Genomic DNA, 22,761 nt, shown 5'->3' on the forward strand with positions numbered 1-22,761 from the left:
AGGGTCAAAGGAGCTAGGCAGAGACGTTGCTGCCTTCAGACTCCTCCCTGCAGCCTAGAAGAACGTGCGACGCTCTGTAGAAGGCTGTAGAGTTGAAACCATACATGGGGAAAAAACTCCCACTCAAATAGGAGTGCCTTGAACTGTGCATTTGGAAGGGGTGCGACACTGAAAGCTTTCTTTCTTGACACACTTCCCTTTCTTGAGCTGTAGTCTAAAGGATCTAAATGTGGACCCCGATTATGTGATTGAAATTTTTCTGGTACGTGAAGGGAAAAAGTGCAATACCTGGTGTAGTATTTTGAGATTTTAAGAGAGAGAACTTAGCTGTGGGTTTTCCTTTTAGGACGTATGGCATAAGTTCATCTGCTGGACACACTAGGGGTGTCAAATCAGACCTGTGAGAGCCAAAGAGAAGAAAAGAGGCTGTCTATGTGAGATGGAAATCGCCTAGCTGTCGTATGCAGTGTGTAGTTGAAGCACGGCAAGGAGCAGGATCAAGGGGGCAAAGTCTTTTGTCATGTCTGGCTCTTTTGTGCGGTAGTGGCAGAGCGAACTCTCTGGATTCTGCAATCCTTGAATCGCCTCAGGTACAAGCAGCTGAGTACAAGGGACTCAAGAGAGACAGTTTGTCAGGACCTATCCTTTCTCATTGCAAACTTCTAAGTCGCTTTCTGCTTCGAAGCACTGGCTCCGTAATGGACATTTCTCGGGTGCAATTGGTGAACGACTCTTGTCACTCCATGCACATATGGAGATTCTCGTGACAATACCTTTTGCCTGGGAGGAATCCTTAGTCTTAGTCCACTTGGGGACTCACACCCTCCATTTCAGTGTGAGGAGTTCTGACACCAAAAAGAAAGCCCATACCGTCCATCTCTACTGTGCAATTGGTGAGCCACTCTTGGCCCTCTATGCACACGGGTACTTTTTGTGCTGTCTCCTTTGTCTGAGAGGAGTCTTTTTTGTGACTCGGACAATATCATTTGCTGGTACTGACAACAACGAAATGACCATAGACGGAAGAAAAAATGCTTATATTCCATCTCTCCTGTACAATTGGTGAGCCAGTGTTCACACTCCATGCACATATGCATCTTCCTCTGCTAGCACATTTTCTCTGTAGGAATGTTCATTCTTAATCCATTTGGGGACTCAGACCGGCCATTTCAGCAAAGGCGTTCTGACACCAAACAAATGAAGATACACCCAAAAAGAAAGCCCTTACCCTCTATCTCTCCTTCGTAAATGGTGAGCAATTATTGTCATTCCATGCACACATTGAGATTCCTGTGCTGGCACTTTTTGTCTGGGAGGAATCTTCATTCTTCTTCGATTTCGGGATTCAGATGGGCCATTTCCGCGACGAGGTACAGACGTCAAAAAAATGAAGATAGACCAAAGAAGAAAGCACTTATCCTCCATCTCTCCTGTGAAATTGGTGAACCTATCTTGTCACTCGATGCACACATGGAGTTTCTTGTGCTGGCACCTTTTGTCTGGGAGGAATCTTCTTTCTTAATCCATTTGGGTTCTCCCATGGACCAATTTAGTGAGGGAGTTCTGAGAGCAAACAAATGTAGTTCCGGCCAGGAAAAAAAGGCATTACCCTCCATCATTCCTGTGCAATCAGTGAGTCACTCTTGGTCCTATATGAACCCATGGAACTTCCTGTTCCTGCACCTTTAATCTTGGAGAAATGTTCATTCTTCGTCCATTTGGGGACTCAGACGGGTCATATCAGTGCAGGGGACCGGACATCAGAGAAATGAAGTTCCGCCCAGGAATAAAATCCTTTACCCTCCATCTCTCCTGTGCAATTAGTGAGGCATTCTTGACCCTCCTGGCACAGAAGGACCTTTCTGTGGTAGCACCTTTTTTCTTCATCCTTAATCCATTTGGGGACTAAAGCGGGACATTTCAGTGAGGGGATCTGATAGCAAACAAATGAATTTCCAGCCAGGAAAAAACCTCTTACCCTCCATCTCTCATGTGCAATTAGTGAGTCACTCGGTTCTCCTTGCACACAAGGAGTTTTCTGTGCTTACACCTTTTGTCTTGGAGGATTTTTCTTTTTTAATCCTTTTGGGATGTCAGACGGGACATTTCATCCCGGAGGTTCTGACACCAACCAAATGAAGATAGACCCAAAAAGAAAGCACTTATCCTGTATCTCTCTTGTGCAATTGGAGGACCACTATTGCCGTTCCATGCACACATGCAGCTTCCTGTGTTACCACCTTTTGTCTGGGAGGAATCTTCATTCTTAGTCCATTTGGGTTCTCTGAGAGACCACATAAGTGGGGGTTCTGATAGCAAAGAAATGAAGTTCCTGCCAGGAAAAAAGGTCTTACCCTGCATCACTCCTGTGCAATCTGTGAGTCACTCTTGGCCCTACATGTATCCACCGAACTTCCTGTTCTTGCACCTTTAGTCTTGGAGGAATGTTCATTCCTAGTCCATTTCGAGACTGAGTCTGGCCATTTCGGCGCAGGGGTACTGACCTCTTCCACAGGAGAGATTGACAGTAAGGGCTTATTTTTATTTGGGGGAACTTGATTTCCTTGACGTCAGAACCCCCGCGGTGAAATGGTCCGTATGAGAGCACAAATGTAGTAAGAATGAAGATTCCATCAAAGAAAAAGGCGCCAGAGAAGTTAGTTCCATGTGTTCATGGAGTGCCAGGAATGGCTCACGAAATGCACAGGAGAGTTAAAGCTTAAGGGCTTTTTTTTTCTGGTTGGAACTTCATTTTTTTGGTGTCCGAATCCCCGCGTTGAAATGACCCGTATGACTCCCCACATGGAGAAAGAATGAAGATTCCTGTCAGACCAAAAGTGCCAGCGAAGGAAGTTCCATGCATGCATGGAATGCCAAGAGTGGATTACCAATTATAGAGGAGCGTTGGATGCTAAGGCCTTTTTTTCCTCACTGGAAATTCATTTTTTTGGTGTGCAATGACCTGCGCTGAAATGACCCATGTGAGTCCCCAGATGGAATAAGAATGAAGGTTCCTCCAAAAAAATATATTAACCATCGGAAGGAATTCCATGTGTGCAAGGAATGCCAAGAGTGGATTACCAATTGACAAGAGCATTGGACGCCAAGGGGTTTTTTCCTGTTTGGAACTTCATTAGTTTGTTCTCAGAATCCCCAACAGAAACTACCCGTCTGAGTCCCCAGATGGAATAAGAATGAAGATTCCTCACAGAGAAAAGGTGCCAGCACAGGAAGCTCCATATGTCCATGGAGTGCCAAGATTGGCTCACCAATTGCATATGAGCATTGCAGGCTAAAATCTTTTTTTCCTGGCTAGGTCTTCATTGCTTTGGTGTCACAACCCTCGCGCTGAAATGGCCCGTCTGAGATCCCAAATGGACTAAGAATGAAGATTCCTGCAAAACAAAAGGTGCCAGCGCAGGAAGCTCCATGTGTGCATGGAATGCCAAGCGTGGATTAACAATTGCAAAGGAGAGATGAAGGCTAAGGTTTTTGTCTTGGTTGGAACTTCATTTGTTTGGTGTCCGAAACCCTGCGCTGACATTGCCCGTCTCAGTCCCCAAAGGGAATAAGAATGAAGATTCCTCCAAGAATAAAGCTGTCAGAACAGGAAGTTCCATGTGTTCATGGACGGCCAAGGGTGGCTAACCAATTGCACAGGAGAGATGGATGGTAAGACCTTTTCTCCTGGGTGAAATTTCATTTCTTTGTTGTCAGAAACCCTGCACTGAAATGGTCTGTCTCAATCCTTAAATACACTAAGAATGAGGGTTCCTCCCAGAGAAAAGTGCGATTAGAGGAAACTGTATGTGTACACAGAGTGCCAAGAGTGACTCACCAACTGCACAGGATAGATAGAGGGTAAGACCTTTTTTTCCTGCCTGGAACTTCATTTGTTTGATGTCAGAATCCCAGGCTGAAATAGTCCGAGTGTCCAAATGGACTAAGAAAGAAGATTCCTCCCAGACAAACGGTGCCAGCACAGGAAGCTCCATGTGTGCATGGAGTGCAAAGAGTGACTCACCAATTCCACGGGAGAGATGGAGGGTAAGGGATTTCTTCTTGGATCTAACTTCATTTTTTGCTCTCAGTATCCCCAGCGCTCATATGGCCAGTGTGAGTCCCCAAATGCACTAAAAATGAAGATTCTTCACACACAAAAAGTGCCAGCACAGGAAATTCCACGATTGCATGGAGTGAAAATAGTGGCTCATGAATTGCACAGGAGAGTTAAAGGTTAAGGTTTTTTTTTTCCTGGGTGGAATTTCATTTGCTTGGTGTCAGAACCCTCGCACTTAAACGGCCCGTCTGAGAACCAAGATGGACTAGGAATGAAGATTCATCCCAGGAAAAAGGTGTCAGCACTGGAAGCTCCATGTGTGCATGGACTGCCAAGAGTGGTTCATCAATTGCACAGGAGAGGTAGAGATTAAGGGCTTTTTCTCCTGGCTGGAACTTCGTTTGGTTTTTGTCAAATTCCACAGGAGAGATGGAGGATAAGGCCTTTTTTTCCTGGCTGGAACCTGATTTCTTTGCTGTCAGAACCCTCGCGTTGAAAAGGTCCGATTCCCAAAATAGACAAAGAATGAAGATTCCTCCCAGACAAAAGTGCTCTCATAGGAAACTGTATGTGTGCATGGAGTGAAAATAGTGGTTCACAAATTGAACAGGAGAGATGGAGGGTAAGCCTTTTTTTCCTGGCTGGAAATTCATTTGTTTGGTGTCAGAACCCCCGCATTGAAATGCCCCGTCTGAGAACCAAGATGGACTAGGAATGAAGATTCATCCCAGGAAAAAGGTGTCAGCACTGGAAGCTCCATGTGTGCATGGACTGTCAAGAGTGGTTCAAAAATTCCACAGGAGAAAATGAGGATGAAGGCTTTGTTTGAAATTAACTTCTAAGGGTCTTCCTGTTTTTTGTAATGGAGTAAATAGAACTTTCTTTTAAGATAGTTCAACACACTTTTCTCAGAAACCCTCCTATTATAACTACTCCTTCCACATATCCAAGCCCTTTATATGTGAGTCAACCTTCCAGGTAACTGTCTTTTTTATAAACTTCTAGTTAAGCCTAGTGGTTCTCATTTCATCAACTCTTTGTTCTTTCCCATATAACAGACCTTCATTCCAAATTCTTTCACCATTATCCTATAGGTAAAATTTCCACAAACAGCTACAACCGAAAAGCAACTTCAACTGTCTAGGCAGAACAGTCACACAACATGACGGTGTACAGAGTAGTGCAGTGTTAAATTCCCCTGCAGCAAGAGCGTTGCATACCCAAGGGAGCAGCAAGATGCTGAACAGGGGAGACTGTAGATGACAAGTCAAAAGTAGGTTTTGAAGGTGACCACGGAAACTTAACTCATGAAAGCTTCTGGACAGCTTTGACACCTCATTATCTGTCCTCTCTCCAGGTCACTTCACAAGGTGCTGAACAGCACAGTCCTCACAGACGAGCACTGTTGACCTCTCTCTGCAAATCACTTACCCACCTTCAGCCAGGATTTCTGTCATTCAGAGACCTTTCCTCTTAGAGAGGCTAAGCAGCCCTCCGATAAGACTGAGATGTTGCTAAGAGGACCAAGCAAAAGCCCTTTGGAAACCTAAAACTGTACTGGTTAAAGAAAGCTGACATGGAAGAGAAATAAAGGTTGCAACTTAAGGACAAAGTGGATACTTCTACCACGGTGGTTAACAGCAGATTAAAAAGTCATTATTATGTATCAAAGTTAAAAACCCACTGCCGTAACTTGGGCAATCAATAGCAACTTCTTTGGAAGTTACAGCCTTGGAGCACTAGGCAACACCCGAGCCTGCCAGGCTAGTGTGTAAGGAAACTTTTCTTCACTAACCATCTAAATCAAAGTGAAGAGCCAAGCAGACACTTCATTAGGACTAAAACATGTCACACAACATAAAACATGGTTCTGTTATGGGAAGCTTCCTTATTTAAATTGATTTAAAATAAGGAGATTCCTATCAGATGAGTAGCAAAGGTGGCTTAAATTTGGTCTTTTGCTCTTTGAATGTTGTGTTCTCAAACACTTCCTACCAAAACACTAAGCTGGATAGAGTGCACGGTTCCATTAGAGACACAAATGCATTCAAACCCCTCATGCTAAGATAGTATGTACCTTCATAGCCAAAGTAAAGCTTTGCCCATTATTAGCAGACATTCAACTCATCACACAGAAGTGCGTGAAGTATTGGTACTTCCTTACTTAGTAACATTTGAGAAATACAGATGGTAACTGTTGCATTTATTAAGAAAGTGGTTTGTAGGTTTTTTTGGTTGGTTGGCTAGTTGGCTGGTTGTGTTTATTTGTTGTTGGTGGTTGATTTTTTTGTTTTTTTTAAATAACCAACATTATATTTCTCCTCCAAATAAAAAAAAAATGTATTGGAAATCAGAAGGGATAGAGGGAAATTCTGGACAGTCTTGACTTAGCAAAGACGTGCAACAACAGATCGCCAAATACAGTGCCAGAGAGCCATCACACTAAAGAGACCAGAACCAGTTTATCCAGTGACTAAGCCTGTAGGGACAAGTCTCATGGTCTGTGCATCCTTGCACAAAGCTCAAGTTGATACATCCTCATTCAAGCAGCTTGAGAGAGCACTAGCATGTGGGAGTGATTTCAGTCTCTCCAACTCTCACATTTCATTACTTGGTAGTAATTGGTATATTTCTTTATACAAAGTAGTTCAAAGACAGTCAGTGCAACCTTTACCAGTGCAAGTTCAAGAGAGTTCTGCAATGTAGCATTCCCTGCTAAGGCAGTGGGTCTGGACATGGCAGAGCTCACAGCGGGTGCTTTCTCCAGCACAGGTGAGAAGCAACCAAGAGAACCACAACCACAAATAAGCCAAGGATTAAGGTTTGTCCAATTATGTGTGCACTCGTTCCTCTGTAGGGTCCCTGAGTTGGTGAAGGAATATCTGCAGTAATTAGAGGAATAGGGCTTCTCTCCTGTGTGGATGGAGTGGTGGCCCTTGAGCGACGCCAACGGGGTGAACATCCTCGCAGTACAAGGGGTGCACCCCAGAGTGAGTCTGCTAATGCCTCTTCAGCCCGAGCAGCTGGACAAACACCATGCCACACTCCTGGCACTTGTATGGCTTGTCTTGCCAGTGGATCACTTAGTGTTTGGAAAGCAAGTTGGGCTTGTCGAAACGTTTGCCGCACATCAGGCAGGTGTAATGTGTGTAGTTATCTTCCTCTGGCTTCTCGCTTTCTGTACAATGCTGATCACTGTACTCAACAGTGTGCTGGTTATGGTGCACCACGGACCCGGGGTTCCTGGTCATGCCATTTCCCAGGACCACTATGGAGCACTCGATTCTGTACATGTTGCGCAGGTGCCTCCGGACGTGCGGATGAAGCCTTTGTCACACCCTGGGCATTTGTGTGGTCTGTCGCTGGAATGAATGAGCTTGTGCATGCACAGGTTTGCCGCACGGAAGAAATCTTTTGCTCAAATAAGACAGCGGAAGTAGTGTTTCACAAGGTGAGTTTTTTTTGCTCCTGCAGCTCACTCATGCTCTGGAAAGAAGCACACTTGCACCGATAAGGCAACGCTTCCTCGGATGTCGGCTCCAGATCCTCGGCAAACACATTACCAAGAATGGTATTTTCATTACCACTGCGGACTCTTCGCCGTGGTTTCCTGGAGCAGTCGGAGGAGCTGTGGTTTAAATCTTTACCTTCAAAGTCAAATTTAGCACTGGAAGGGACAAACACCCCAGCTGGACTCTCACTTTCTTTCTGATAGTAGGACTCACAGCCGTCTTTATCGTCACACTGCAGCTCCGCAGGAAGCTCCTGCTTACCTGAAGGTCCAGCAGGGTTGAAAAGAAGACTGCACATCTCTGAGTAATTCATGTCTACCTCCTTGTGCAGGCCAAGTGTGTGGCCTCCCTGTTTAGCTGTCTTTCTGGAAAAATTTGAATGTTTCTCACCTGTGTCACTAGTGTTATTCACGGAGTCCCAGTCACACTCAAATCCATCCTCTGAGGCAAAACCTATGTCCATCTGCAGCTTATCAATTATGTGCACACCCAGAAATGATAAAGCCATCTCATTTTCATCTCTCTTTAAAGTCCTCCCTAGAAAATATAACACCTGTTTCATCAGTGATTCTTCTGATACTAACATAAGATAAATATATAACGCTAAAGGTATTTTTCTTTTTATAAAACTGGCACAGACTATTAGACAACAGGAGAAACAGAATCATCTACAGTTAGATATTTAGAAGACATACATTCAGCATATGAAACACAGAATATGTTCAGTGAAGTTTAAATTCTCTATCATCATACAGCCTTCACTATAAATATAAATTGATAATTTCCAATTTAAATTCATGTAAAGATGAAAAAATCATAGAATCCCAGAATGGTTTGGATTGGAAAGGACCTTCCAGCCCCCTGCCATGGGTATGGACACTTCCACTAGACCAGGTTGCTCAGGGCTCCATCCAATCTGGCCCTGAACACTTCTACAGGTTCTCTGGGCAGCTTGTGCCAGGACCTCACCACGCTCATGGGGAAAAATTTCTTTATAATTTCTAATCTAAATCTCTCTTCTTTTCATTTGCAAACATTCCCCCTTGTCCTGCCACTATATGTCCATGTAAAAAGTCGTTCTCCCTCTTTTCCACACTCTCCCTTCAAGTACTGGAAGGTCGAGTAAGACATCTTTGAATACATGTAAGAACACACATATAAAAACATATATATTTTTGTATTTTCGAGCATATATAAATACAAAACTTGCCTATTTCCTTTCAGTAGGTTTACCAAGGTCAGTTATCAAAGCAGTAGAGCAATATACTTTCAGAGAAAGGTTTTAATCACATCTCAGAAAGGTCGGCTTCATGAGCCAAACAAGCCGCAATTTCTCCTGATGCTATTCAGAAAAAAATCTGTATTAGTCCTCGTTAGTCACTGCCTGGAACATCATGGCTCGACTCACCGCCAACTTCAGACATACTCGTTAATTTAATAGATAGCTGGGTAACAGGGGTATTCCTCACCCCCAGCCCTCTAACTGACCTGCTGCTGCCTTTGAGGAAGGAAAACTTTCCAAGGGAGGCTGGCGCTGCGTGGTTTAACTCCGTAACCATGGCCGTTGAGTCCCTGCAGCGGGGGAGGAGAATGTTCTAATAGCGATGTCGGCTGAATAATAATAAATATACAAGTAAAAAGAAAAGGATTTATTGTTCGCGGCAGCTACGAACTCCCATCTTTTCCCCGCTCCGTTGCCCCATTCTCCCCGCCCTACCTGGGGGTTCCCAGTCCCCGCTCATCCCTCGCGCCGGTGATCTCGGCGTAATCTTCGGCATAATCAAAGCAATCCACTTGCTCCATGTAGCATCGGTAGCATGATGTGTAGGAGGTGCCTTCCCTTTGAACATCCAACTCAGCACCAGTAGTCGGGGTACTAGGAAGAGTTGTGCTTCAGTGCCAATCACTTCTGAGGCTGCTTAAATGCCTTAGTGTGTCACCATTATTTCCTTATCCATAGAGGCTTTAGATCGTCTGTAGCTTTGGCTCCAGAAGCCAAGTGGTCTCCCTCTTATTTCACCAGGTACCTTTTGCCAAAGGCTCCAGGAGAGATCGTTATCTCCAGCTGCAAAGTAAAGTACATTTTTTACATCTGGTCCATTCCTAACTGGTCCAAGAGCCATGGCATGTGCAGTCTCTTCCTTGATCTGCCTGAAAGCCTGTTGTTGTTCAGGACCCCATTGGAAATCGTTCGTTTTACAGGTCACCAAGTAAAGAGAACTCACAATGAGGCTGTACTCGGGGATGTGCATCCTCCAGAAGTGTATGGCTCCCAGAAAAGCTTGGGTCTCTTTTTTTTGTTGATGGAGCCATCGTTAAAATTTTATTGATGACATCAGTTGGAATCTGGTGCCTTCCATCTTGCCATTTCACCCCTAGGAGCTGGATCTCTCTGGCCGGCCCCTTGACCTTACTCTTCTTGATGATGATACTGGTTTTGAGGAGAATGTGGATAATCTTCTCTCCTTTCTCGAAAAATTCCTTTGCTGTGTCCCCCCACACAATGATGTCATCAATGTATTTTATGTGTTCTGGGGCCTCACCCTTCTCCAGTACAACCTGCATCAACCCGTGACAGATGGTGGGACTGTGTTTCCACCCCTGGGGCAGTCGATTTCAGGTGTATTGCACGTCCCTCCTTGTGAAAGCAAATTGCGGCTTGCACTCTTCTGCCTAGGGAATGGAGAAAAACACATTTGCGATGTCAATAGTGGTACCATTTCGCTGTCTTGGACTCCAGCTCATATTGGAGCTCCAACATGTCGGGCAGAGCAGCACTCAAAGGTGACGTGACTTCATTCAAGCCACTGTAGTCTACAGTCAGTCTCCATTCTCTATCGGATTTGTGTTCAGACCAACTGGGGCTGTTGAAGGGTGATTGAGTCTTACTGACCACCCCTTGCCTCCCCAACCTCCTGATCATCTTATGAATGGGGATCACTGCATCTCGATTTGTCCAGTACTACCACCTATGCACTGTTTTAGTGGCTATTGGCACTTGTTGATCGTCGACTCGCAGGAATCCTACAACAGAAGGACCTTCTGAGAGCCCAGGCACGGTAGATAATTGCTTGGATTTCTCCTCAGTCACGGTGGCTACACTGAAAGCCCATAAGTAGCCCTTTGGTACCTCTTCTGAGGTAATCAATACCAAGGATACAAGGGGCTCCAGTCAAGCTTACCAGCAGGTACCGCCTCTGTCACAACCCCAGTGCTAGTAACACTACCCACATCATACCCCACAGTGTTAATTACACAGGCATAAATTGTCCCCATCACACCTCAAATATGACACATGAACAGGGATCCTCTCATCAACCCCCCCCCGTGTGAATTACACTGGTAGTGACTTCACCTGTCACACTCCCGGTGTGACTGACACTGGCAGGGATCACCCCTGTGTCACACCAAGAGTGGCTGACACCGGCAGAGACCACCTTGTCACTCTCCCATTGTGACTGAAACTCTGAGGCTGCACTACTGTCACACAGAGACAAACCCCTGCTCCAAACCCCAGCATAAGACCATCACTGTTCCCTGGGTCATCACGCTCTCATGAGGATGACACAGCCACTCTGTATCCATGGAACTCACATTGTCAGAACATAAAAAACTGCAAAATTAATAAAAGTGCCCCATCTCTGCTACATGTTTAAGCCCACCTGCTCAATCCCTCTCCAAAACACACCTGCAAATGTCCACAGGCTCCTTAGATGCCAGGTGAAACTCATTAACATCCAACTGTAGCAGGGTTAGGGATGCTGAGGCATAGCGTGACACAACTCCCTTTCCTGCACCTCATCCCAATTTCACGCTGATAGCCTACATCCCAGCTTCTCAAGACTTTTTTATCCCCCCAAAAGTCTCAAATAATTTCAACAAGCTCCTAATCTGAAATCAGAAGTCGTGGCATTTGGGAGCCTGAACACTCTCCTGGGTCATCACTTCCACCAGTTTGTCAGAGTAGCCTTTTGTCCCAGTTAGTGTGATGAAATATTCCAGTTGCATGTTAAACCACATTTTTGACACAGCTCAAGATGCCTGGATGCAGCATGGGGATCCAACATCAGAAGCCATGTCCTCATGCCAAAGTCTGCCCCTCTTGTGGCACACTGTGAGCTGCCCCCAGATAGCAGGAGAAATGACTGCATGGGAGAGTGTGACTGCACTCTCTATGTGAGGAATCCCCTAAATGTACAAGAGATATGGGAGAAGACTCCAGATCCAGGATTATTTGCTAAATTAGGGGGAATGATCCCTGTGCTATGCAGATGAGCTGTCATGTTGTCTCCCACAAAAGAGCGTCTCCAAAGGAACTTACACCTACTGCAATTATCCTGCACCAAATGGACATTTATAGGCCAACCTGAGGAAAAAAAAAAAGTGAGACTAATGGTTGTCCAAAAAAAGGACGAACTCAGATAATTTTCCAGTGTTATTTTGGAAAATGAAGATATTGAACAGGATAAGTTATACATAGCTGAGAGCCATTGGAAAATGTCTACTTGCCTCTAAAATGAATTAGGAGGAAAACAAAATGCCTCCGGTTGTCTTGTGAGAGAGAAGGGTGCAGTATTTAAATAAGATTCCCTAAAAGAATCAGCACTGGAATGAATTTGCAAGCTTATTCCAGCCCTCTCTTTTGGTGGTGACAGTCTGGGGTTGCATCCTGACAGGCAGTAGATATCATCAGGCTGAAACTCCTGCTGACAGAAGAGCTGCACTTTCATTGTAGGAGCAACCATGATGGATAATCCAGGAGCTACTCCCATAATGATTTCAGAGCAAACCAAGAATATTTGTTACCCTTCTCTAAATTGACCTGGAGAAAAATAATAACTTCAGGTGCCACCTCTATGAAAACAACGTGTGTCTTGACAGCAGAGCACGGGATGATTTAAATATTAAGACCAACCAAAAAATGCAATATTCTGGCTGTTGGGGGAGGAAGAAGACTGGCAAATCCTGAAGTCTTTTTGCATTTCCAAACTCTCAGCATTCACCTCCAGCATGCGCCTGTCACATCCCCCAGTTTTATGCATCATCCTCCGTATATATTTCCAAAGACTCAGCCTCTGAAATATACCAAATACTCTGTTGACTGATGGTTCTGCTGGAGACTTGAGATTTCTATAATTAACATCAGAGAGAATTTGGGGAGGGATCCACTTCTTTTTGTTTGGGGTTTTTGTTTGTTTGTTTGTTTGATTGCAAATTTGGGTGTTGCACATTTTAAAACAAAAACACTTGCTTTAAAACATCCGCACATCAGTTCCTAACTGCAGAGAGAAGATGAGAAGCATGTCAGTAGTTGAAACAAACATTAAATTTTCAGGAACTGACTGAAGTGTTTGCACAGAAGGGGGAAAATGGAGCTGAGACAGGCAGTCTGCTTGCATTTGGCAGGAAATTTGGTAGGAAATTTGCATTTGGTAGGAAACTTGTGTAGCAAGTAAGGGGACAAAAAATGGTTGCAGAACTATGCTGGGAACCAATTTCACACAAGTGACATAATTTAAGGGGTAGACACCCTCTTTCATTGAATATTTTTAAGAGGAGTCCAGTACATTGCAGTGACCAAGGTGCTGGTCTTTGCACATTTGTCTTGTTTTTGGTTTACTTTCCCATATTCTTCAAGAAGGGTGAAGGCATAAAAATCATAAAATTATAGAATGGTTTGTGCTGGAAGAGACCTTAAAAATCATCTAGACAAACCCTTCTGCAGGGACATCTTCCACTAGAGCAGGTTGTTCAAATCCCCATACAACCTTGCCTTGAGTGCTTTCAGGACTGGGGCTTTCCAGGCAGAACTACTCCAGCAAAACCCTTTTGCACTGCCCACAGTTACATAACTGCATAAGGACACTCAAATTATATTAAATATACAAAAATATAAATATACAAATATTTCATATTATATTATAATATTATTTAATATTATTAAATATATTTAATAATATAAATAAAAAATAGCTCAATAATATAAAAATTAAGTATAGAATAACAAAACCCCTCTAACCTGTCAGGCACAAAAGGTCTGGTTTGATTTGCATTTCACAGCCTTTCTGACCTCAACAATAACAAGGACAGGATAATCTTCTCACACAGGGGAGAGATCACAAAGCACTTACCTGAAATAGAGGCATTTATTCTCCATCTGGTAGGAAAACAAGCTTAACATTTAAATCTGTCTGCGAGGTGGGAGCAAATAAAGTACTGAATGTCTGCATGAAGGAACAAGAGCATAATAAAACTAAACAGGTAATTGCAGATATATTATCTCGAGACAAAGGCTAACACCAGTAGACCAAGCTTAAAAATACCTGCTAACCAAAGAACAGATCCAGTGCAGAGTGTCGTAACAAACAAGCTCAAAATTAGCCCCTCTGTATCTGCTTGTTTATTTTTTTGGTTCTTTTTTTTTAAACTCAGCACTTATTCAGACTAAAAAACACCGCTTGCATGAATCCTGATAAAGTCGTTCATGTCATTTTGCACAGAGATAATCTACAAGTGTCTCTGTGACCACCTGGAAAATAAACCTTATTCTATATAAAACAATTGACTTGCCCAGTAAATACAGGTTTTCCTACTTTTGTTCCCCCAGAGAACTGAAACTCAAACTAATTAATCAGAAAATCATCTGAAAACACCCAAAAAAAAGAGACTAAAATAGTCATCCTTGTTCAGCTGTAGAATCTGTTTGTTGTATCTCCAATATTTATTTAGTGAAAACTCCAAAAATTGAGTAGATCAGCACAACATTCCTAACCTGAGTCAATTTCATATTTGACAGGATAAAATACAGCTATTCAGAAAAGCTAGAAGAACAACACTTACGTTGTGTGCATGCTGATGAGCTTTCAGAGGGGAAATGGTTTTACCAACCCAGGGTTTTTTGAGGAAACATATTTGAGAGATTCAACAAAAGCAAGGACTAATCATGCTTTTGGGCACCCAGGATTGCCTTGGGGGGTGATTCTAACTGCTGTATCCTTTTGGGTGGCTTTTATACTGAAAATGAGGGGCAGCAAAAAGCAGCAACCAGCATAATCAAAGCCACTCTCAAAGGTAATAACTTCTAGATTCCCCAACGGCTTATATGTACTCATGTAAAAATTAATGACCCATTTACTGCAAACAGCAAAGTACAAGGTAAAACCAGATTTGTTGATATATCTATTTGCCATTTGCTGCCTGTCCTCACACTGAAAGTGTTTCCGGTTATGGTTACTGTTAATTGCTTTTTATCTAACAGTGGAGCTCAGAGGCTTCAGCTGAGCTGGAGTTTCGCAGTGTTAGGCAATTACACAAGCATCCAGATGCACAAAAATTCCCTGGTTTGTAATCTGGATGAGGAAGAACATAGTGACTTGTCTTGGACCTAAAGAGGTTTCTGATCCGAAAAGAAAACAAGTTCTGACTGACCAAGGAAGCATCTGGGATGGTGAAAAAATGACTCACTGCCTCCTGTAACAGTTTCACCTGTTACAGTTCACAGATTAAAAATTCATCCAAGGCTGCATGAATTTTAACTCATCAACAGCAACACAGAGAAACATCGTGTTTTCAAACACTCCACGTTTTCTGAAGACATTCCTCCTAAGGAAGGCTTCCTTGTTCAGTGTCATTATCTCCGACACACCTGCTTTGGAAAGTTCCTCTCGGGGCTCCTCCAAGTTGTCAAGTGAATTATCTGTATCAGAAATATTTTTTCAGAGGCTGCCAAGCTCATCAGTCCCTTCTCAGCTAAGGAGGTTATCGGGGGGATTCTGCTCTTCCCCCTCTTATTGCCCCTGCAAAAATCATGGTATTGAGGAGACAATGAGTACAATCTGTGCCACTTGTTTCTCTGGGACACCGCTCTATTGCCCTGTGTCAGGGATAGAAACAACACTGCCCTCTTTTCCTGGCTCTCACAGCCAAATCACACACCACAGGCAAGAGAGTTACCTGGGCTGGCCTGAGCAGGACCTCCAGCCGCTACGGCACCCTCCTGCTCTGGAAGGCTGAGACATCCCTGCTGGCCCTCCTCCACGAACACAGATCTTATTATTTAGGACATATCCAGGCAGAGATGGAACACAGATGTCCTCGCATGGGATTGTTTAACATGCACATTTGGACTCACGGCAATTTATGGCGACTATGAGTGGTTTTTGGAGCCCCTGGTGGTCTAGTGGTAAAGGCGCGGCGCTATCACCGCCGAGACCCGGGTTCGATTCCTGGTCAGGGCCAGTCCCGGGCAGGTGGAGCTCGTTAGCCCTTAAAGGCAACCCACCTACGTCCTAAGGACCTCGCTGCCACCGTCCAAGCTCGCTTGGCCCCGGCAGATGAACCTTAGGATTAAAGGGTGGGCTCAGTTCCGCCCACACTGTGTCTCACCTAAAAAAAAAAATCCAATGCGCAGGCTGGAAGGTGTAAAGACCTTCCCCGGATCTTCACTCGTGAAGACTGGCCATTATGAGTGGTTTATGGCATCTCTGTTTAGCATCGTGGGTGAGGAGAGGATGCCCGGATCTCAAGCAGCATCTAGACTGCTGGGTTACCCAAGGTCCTGGATGACTCTTGATTTACCTAAAGAAGCATTTCTTCCTACAGCTTGACAGCCACTTCATCATTCATCATTAACAAAGCACTTTGGTATCTTATCTTGGAACATGGAAATTTCTTGTGTTCATTTAAATCAGGCTCTCTCTAGCTAGAAAGCTCAGTTTTCACCTAGCCAGCCCTTTCTGAAAGTGAAGTTTGTATCACAAGAAGGAAAAATACCATTCCATTTTCATTCTCAAACATGGTTCACAACCGTCTTTCCCATTTCAAATGCTCTTCGGTTCTTTTCACCCTTCCTCACTAATTATGAACATAATTTTGCCTAGACAGGGACAAGCAAAGTACAGTGTAGCTCATTCCTGTTTTTTCATCTGCTATGTTTTTGTCACTAGTGAAGTGTGATTTGACCTTTTTGAAAGGTTTGTCCTGATTTCACCACTTATAAGTTGCTGCTGCATTGGAAATTAGATGAGCCTAGTGGTGACCATGTTAGGTTTTGAGAGCTGTCACAGCAGAAAAAGTGTTATTAATTCATCCTGCTAACAAAGGTGTCATGCTGGAGTTTCAGCCTCACTGTTAGTCCTCTATCTATGGTTTCTGAAGGCAAAAGACAAAGACTCATTAATTAACAAAAGAAGCTGGGAGATGCTCTGGCAATTAAGTTATTGGAGTGGGACCTGCATTGATTTCTCAGTATTGGATTGTTTGCTATGTGGTATTATTCAAAGCACTGCATAGAGACGGGTGTGGAAATCTTGTAGTGCAAGCTCCCCATAGGCTGCCGGCACCGTGGGCAGGGACTGCTCAGCAGCACATTCCTCATTATTACCAGCTGGAGTCACTTCTGCTGGGAGACAATTGGAAATAAACCCCCAACTCTACATGCATTTCACGTTTTGCAACTGCCCTTTGCTCAATATTGTTATTTTTCCAGAATCTCCTGTGATTGACTAAATCACTCCTTTTAATGTTGGGTTGGTTTTTTTTGGTGTTGTTTTTGGGTTTGGTTTTTGGTGGGGTTCTTTTGTGGTTTTTTTGTTTGTTTGTTTGTTTTGGTTTGGTTTGGGTTTTTTTAACTCCCTTTCTTCTGTTTCCTAGTGAATGTCTTTACCTTCTGTCTGTTGCAAATATGGACAGTTTTAATTAGGTGCTTTTGAAATGTCTTTTGCTCTTTGGTATCCTCTTTGGTTTCTTTCCTCTATTTCTCTTTGTAGTTCTGTTCCTTCCCACATTACTTATGTTTTGCTGTTTGTGGAAGCTTTTTCTTATATGCATAATTTAATCATGCTGAACTTCAATTTCATCTCTAATAAGTATAAATAAGGAAAAAGGCATCTGAAGCCAAACTATCCAGATGCTCCTTAGATAGTTGTGTTTTCCTCTAGAGTATCCCTCAAATGTTACATGTTTCCAGCTGTCAAGGACAAAGCTCTCAGCTCAAAGGATTTGATGTGTTTTCAATGTATATCCTTAAAATTACTTCATTTTTTGTGTGCAACTGTAGACAACAGACTGAGACTTCACCTTGAACTGAGATCCAGAACTGCAGAGAACTATTCAAGAAACCAAACAAAGAACAAAACTTGAGGGTGGTTTATCATCCATTCTTTTTTCTTCCCTAGTGTTGAACTGCTGGATTTTGCTTTTGCTCAATTTATCCTTTTTGTGTCAGGAGAAAATCTAAGTGGTCTTCTTTCCCCCTGGATCTGCTACTGGTGTGTCATTACTCCATCCTCAGTGCTCTAACCTGTGGGTACTGGATGTCACAAAGTCATTTATTCTGTATTAACCCGATCACCGTCTGTCGAGTTACATTCACCTTATCTCGGAAATTAACTTCAATTAATCTGCTTTATGTATTTCTATTAGTATAAGAGAAGAGAGACTTTCCCTTTTGTTTTTCCTGACCTCCAACAGCAGTACTACAAAAATAATGAAAAATAGGGCTGAAATGAATGACAGAGATCTAAAAGGTATCTACTGTTTTAGGGAACACAAGGGCATGGTTATGTACACCTAAATCCACTCCAAAGACAGTATTTTGAGGGGTTCCACACATAACATTTTCAGATGCAGCATCAGTAATGTCTCCCATGATATACTCTAACTTTTACCTTATACCTATATGACCATGTTTTCTTTCCCTCCTCTGTTGTGTTCAAACTGTATCTGCTTTGCTATCTTTTAAGCATACTGATTCTCCCAGCCAGGAACAGGATTTTTACAAATGTGTGGACTGTTTTCAGATCTCCCTGAGAAAATGTGGATTCCTCATTTGTGGAGGTTCTAAGGCCAGGCTGGATGGGACTTTGAGCAACCTGGTTTATTGTAAGGTGCACCTGGCCCATGGCAGAGGCTTTGGAACTGCATGATCATTAAGATCCCTGCTAACCCAAACCATTCTGATGCCCTCTCTTCACTATCCCTGTAGAGAAGTGGCACTCCTGAGCAGCTGAACTCAGACCCACCAAAAGAAAGTACTTGAGAAGCAAGGAATAGCATGATGAAATTTATCAGAGGCAGATAAATTAATAGGGACACTTCTTTACCATTCATTTTGCTGAGATTTTAGATTAACCAGTCAGCCATCTCCGGCTACCATACTGGGGACAACTGCCTTGGTGCAAACAAATCACTTAGCCAGGCATGGAAAAAGAGAGGATTAGGTAGGAGAAGGCTTTGTTTGTGATAAATGGGACACCAGCAGGGCTGTCCACAGCTAAGTTGGTGCAGCATTTTCATTCCTGCATGGAATTAAACCAGGACTCACTCTCTGGAATTATACCAGGAATTTTGTTTTAATGCTTTCCAGTTCATATAATAAAAGATAATAATTTTTCCTTCTGTGTCATAAAATAAGGACACAGACAAATCAGTATCCTGTAGCATTTTCCACTGTGAATAGCACTTCATTCATTGAGTGCTCCTAGTTCAATTCCAAGGGGATACCATTTGAATTTTATTCCCTTCTGCTCTTAACAACTTCCAGGAAATGCTGCACCCTTGCACCACAAGCTCAAAGGTGTCTTCTGGTTTCACAGCAAAAACTCCAAACTGTTAACAAGAGATCTTTCAGCTGCAGCAGATTAAATTGGTACTCTAAAAAATCGTTTCCTTCAGCCACATCTTTCAGGCTTTCTTGAGACACTTTGGAGGATTCAGAACTTTGATCTAAATTGTTACTTTAGTCCCTTTTTCCAAAACCTCTACATATCCTTTTTCATTCCAGCTCCATCCAGAGAAAAAAAGGGCCAAAACACTAGCAAAATCTCTGGGGTTGAGATGGGTCAAGCAGGAAAGAAAAACGTTTCAAGAAACCTTTATCAGCAAAGTTTCCTATTCAAGTTTTAACCCCAATAGTTAAGTTACCTCCAAAATCATCCAGCATGTTTTTTACATAGTGGTGGCTCTGACACAGTGTACGTTTGCTTACGCTTAATTTAAGTAGGAGAAGCCCTGAGTAACTTGGCTCCGACAGGCACCATATCATTTCATTCTACAAGAGAAAATCTCCAAGACCACCATGACTTATAAGGTCTGAATCTTTCTACGGTTCACATTTACAGAAGAAATAAATTAAAATATCTACACAGCTACTTGAGAAGAAAAAAGGTCTTTTTACTCATTAGAGTAGAAACCCTGGGTTCAAATTTAAGGCTACTTAAATCACTTGTTGCTTTTCAAAATGCTGGCCAAACAGCTGCTGTTTGACATTTCTGTGTGCAAAGTTACTGTACAAAAAAAATGAGACAAGTTTGGAAGCACAGGTGTAGCTGCATGCAGAAGAAAACACATGGTTCCTTCCAGCCTGGATTGTGTCATTTAGTGCTTGCCTGGATCATGGAGCTGAAGGCATTTCATCCGACATACTCTTTGGCCATCAAAAAAAACCCAGTCATGGTAAGGCAGGCCAGTGGGATCACCCTGGCTGCACTGCTGGACTGCAACATCTTTGGGTCGCCTCACTTTCCTCCCATCAGCGCAGAAAAGGTCCAGAGAGGGTGATGCATAACATGGGGGCTTCTTTTGATCCTGGTTCGCAGCCATGGCTACTCCAGCCCTTACATTGGGTCAGCTGAGCATCACAATCCCTGCAGGAAAAAGTTCACTAGTGACGGCAGAGATGCTCCATCTGGAACCTCTTTAAGAAAATCAGCAGACAGAGCAGAGAGGAGAAGGATGCCAGCAGTGTTACTGTAACATCCAGGGAATCCTTATAGATGGAAATTACATTGTTAGATGAGTTCAGTGTGGGACTGCACACTGAATGCATGGCTCTGAGCTAAGGAAAGCACAGCCTGTGTGTCAAGAGGACCACACCGAGGCGTCAGAAATCAGCTCATTTCTGCTGGTCAAGGTAATTGGAATGGTGGGTCAGCAGTGTCAGAGGAAGAAACACTCCAAGGAATGGTGAGAGATGATTTCAGGAGGCCCATGAAAATAATGTTAAGGTACTAGAAGGAGGACAGAGGTGTGGATTAAACTGCAAAATCTGACCTATTTGATCAAGTCCATTCTTCATCATAGTAGAAAACTCTACAGTGGCCAAGATGTTCAGCTACAGTGCAATGAAATTGAAAGGTGCTTAATTAGAAGGAAAGGTTGGGAAAATAAATAAAAGATGAAAATATCTCAATGAGTGGATAGGAAAGCTCAGCGAGCACAGTCTCTGAAACTACACATGGGATAGAAAACAGGCACTGCTGAACTGGTAGTGGGAGAAAAGCAGGGATGAATGTGTGACAGAAATCCCAGCCATTCCATTAGTACCTGGAGTCAGGCTTCTCCCGGTACTTGCTCCTGGGAGGTAAGGTCTGTGCTCTGTGAAGAGGAAGCTTATCCTGGCTGTGGCAGCAGGGTGAGAATATCCAGCTCTTCCTCCCCTTCCTTCAGAGTTATCCCGGGCTACCAGCAAGAAACCAGACACCACAAACTTTTTAGCTTATTCGCCTTCATCAATATTTTAATAGATACTGTGTTTTACTGTAAGAGAGTTCTCTTGTTAATTTGAATGCTGGAATGGCACTGGCAGGCAGAATACCTTAGCTCCAAACAAACCCTGAGGGGGAAAGGGAAAAATATTTCTAAGAACAAAAACTGGATAGAATTTAATTTAATTATATTTTTTTGTTGGTGTCATTCTGGTACCAGTAGTCATCTTCCTTTTATTTTTAGGTTCTGATGACGCTAACAGTTTTTGTTGTTTTTCATTTCTTTATGCGATTTTATTTTTGCTGTTATGCAAAAAAATCCCAAGGATAAAATTTCCATAGTTTAATCACACTGAATAAAATTACAATTATTTTTAGAATTTACTGCTTTGTCCCTCTAGATCTTTGGCAAAATATGTTGAGTTTTTTGGAACTTAGATAGCAGGATAAAGACTCTTTAGTTGGTTTTCAGGGAAGGAGCGAGTGATAGGATGAGGACAGAAAACAAACACATATTTACCTAGCAAGAGACTAACAGGGTTTTAGATTAAGCATGTTACACAACAAAAAAGGCTGAATTTGTTTTTAGGAATATAAAACAAACATCAAAATTATTTTGTTTCCTGTGTAAGCCTCTTTCTTGGTGTTTTTACTTCCAAGGGATTAGTCACAGAAGTACTTATCTGGGATATTAGCTGCAGTATCTACACAAACCAGCCAACAAATACTATGAATTCCTGGCCCAGGATTGTTTGTGCTTTCCACTAAAGTCATAAAATCCATGATCTGTAAACGAAGTCAGTTTTCATGAGCTTTTCCCCAGGATTTTTTTTGCTTTGTGCATCATGAAGACTTAATTTTTTTTACACCAAGTTCTTCGATAATGGGGTGGGTATTGAAAATCCAGACTAGGTCAGGAGAGCCCGCCGGAGAGCGAGGGCAAGAGGAAGGATAACAGCATCAACTGTGTGGCCCTGAACCCAAGGTACTGGGATAGGGAAGAGGTGTTCCTGATGAACCCTAAACCCCTTACCTTTTTATCCACTATGAATTCAGGAGCTGTCACAGACAGGCACAGTCAACTGATTCCAACGGGGCTGTGTGGTTCCTGAACTGTGTGTTACCTGAAGCTCACTGAGGTGCAAAGGGATGCTCACCAAGCACACCTGCAGCAGAGCTCATGACACAGTCATGCAGAGTTCCCTCCATCCTGTTTCAAAAGGCTGCCGATTTCATATTCTTCAGAGAAAAAACCCTCTTCTCATGTGTCATTGGAGGAAGCAAAGAGGGGTTTAACTGAACGTCTTCATCTCTTACCAGGACTGCTTGGCCAAAGGAAAAGCAAGGGAGAAGCAAAGATCATCTGATGATCCTCTTGGGATCTATATGGCCCGTGGTGACAAATTTCTGACATAAAAAAGATGTTGCTCCAGGGCTGGCCAAAAGGAGAGTTAACCAAAAACTTAAGAATTTGTACTTAATGACAGCAGGATCCGTATCCCTTCACTGCATTTTTGTTCTGGCCTGAGCACTTGGGTTAAAGAAACATTTGTTATATAACTGCTTGGCTACGAGTAATAAGATACAAACTACAAATCCGTAGTTTTAATGGCTTTTTCTGCTTAGATGTCACTTCTGGGGTCTGAGTTGTATAAGACCCCATATTTTTCAATGTTTTATATCTGCTGCATTCTTTCTGTTTTGC

At 43.1% G+C, this 22,761-nt stretch overlaps 1 pseudogene; it reads right to left on the bottom strand.

The window, feature by feature from the left end:
* Nucleotides 1-450: 450 nt before the first annotated feature.
* LOC126635685 (zinc finger protein 665-like) lies at nucleotides 451-9,099 on the bottom strand (annotated as a pseudogene).
* Nucleotides 9,100-22,761: the final 13,662 nt, after the last annotated feature.

The sequence above is a fragment of the Myiozetetes cayanensis genome, unplaced genomic scaffold (genome assembly GCF_022539395.1).
Source record: "Myiozetetes cayanensis isolate MyiCay16 unplaced genomic scaffold, myiCay2020 scf12, whole genome shotgun sequence".
Classification (NCBI taxonomy): domain Eukaryota; kingdom Metazoa; phylum Chordata; class Aves; order Passeriformes; family Tyrannidae; genus Myiozetetes; species Myiozetetes cayanensis.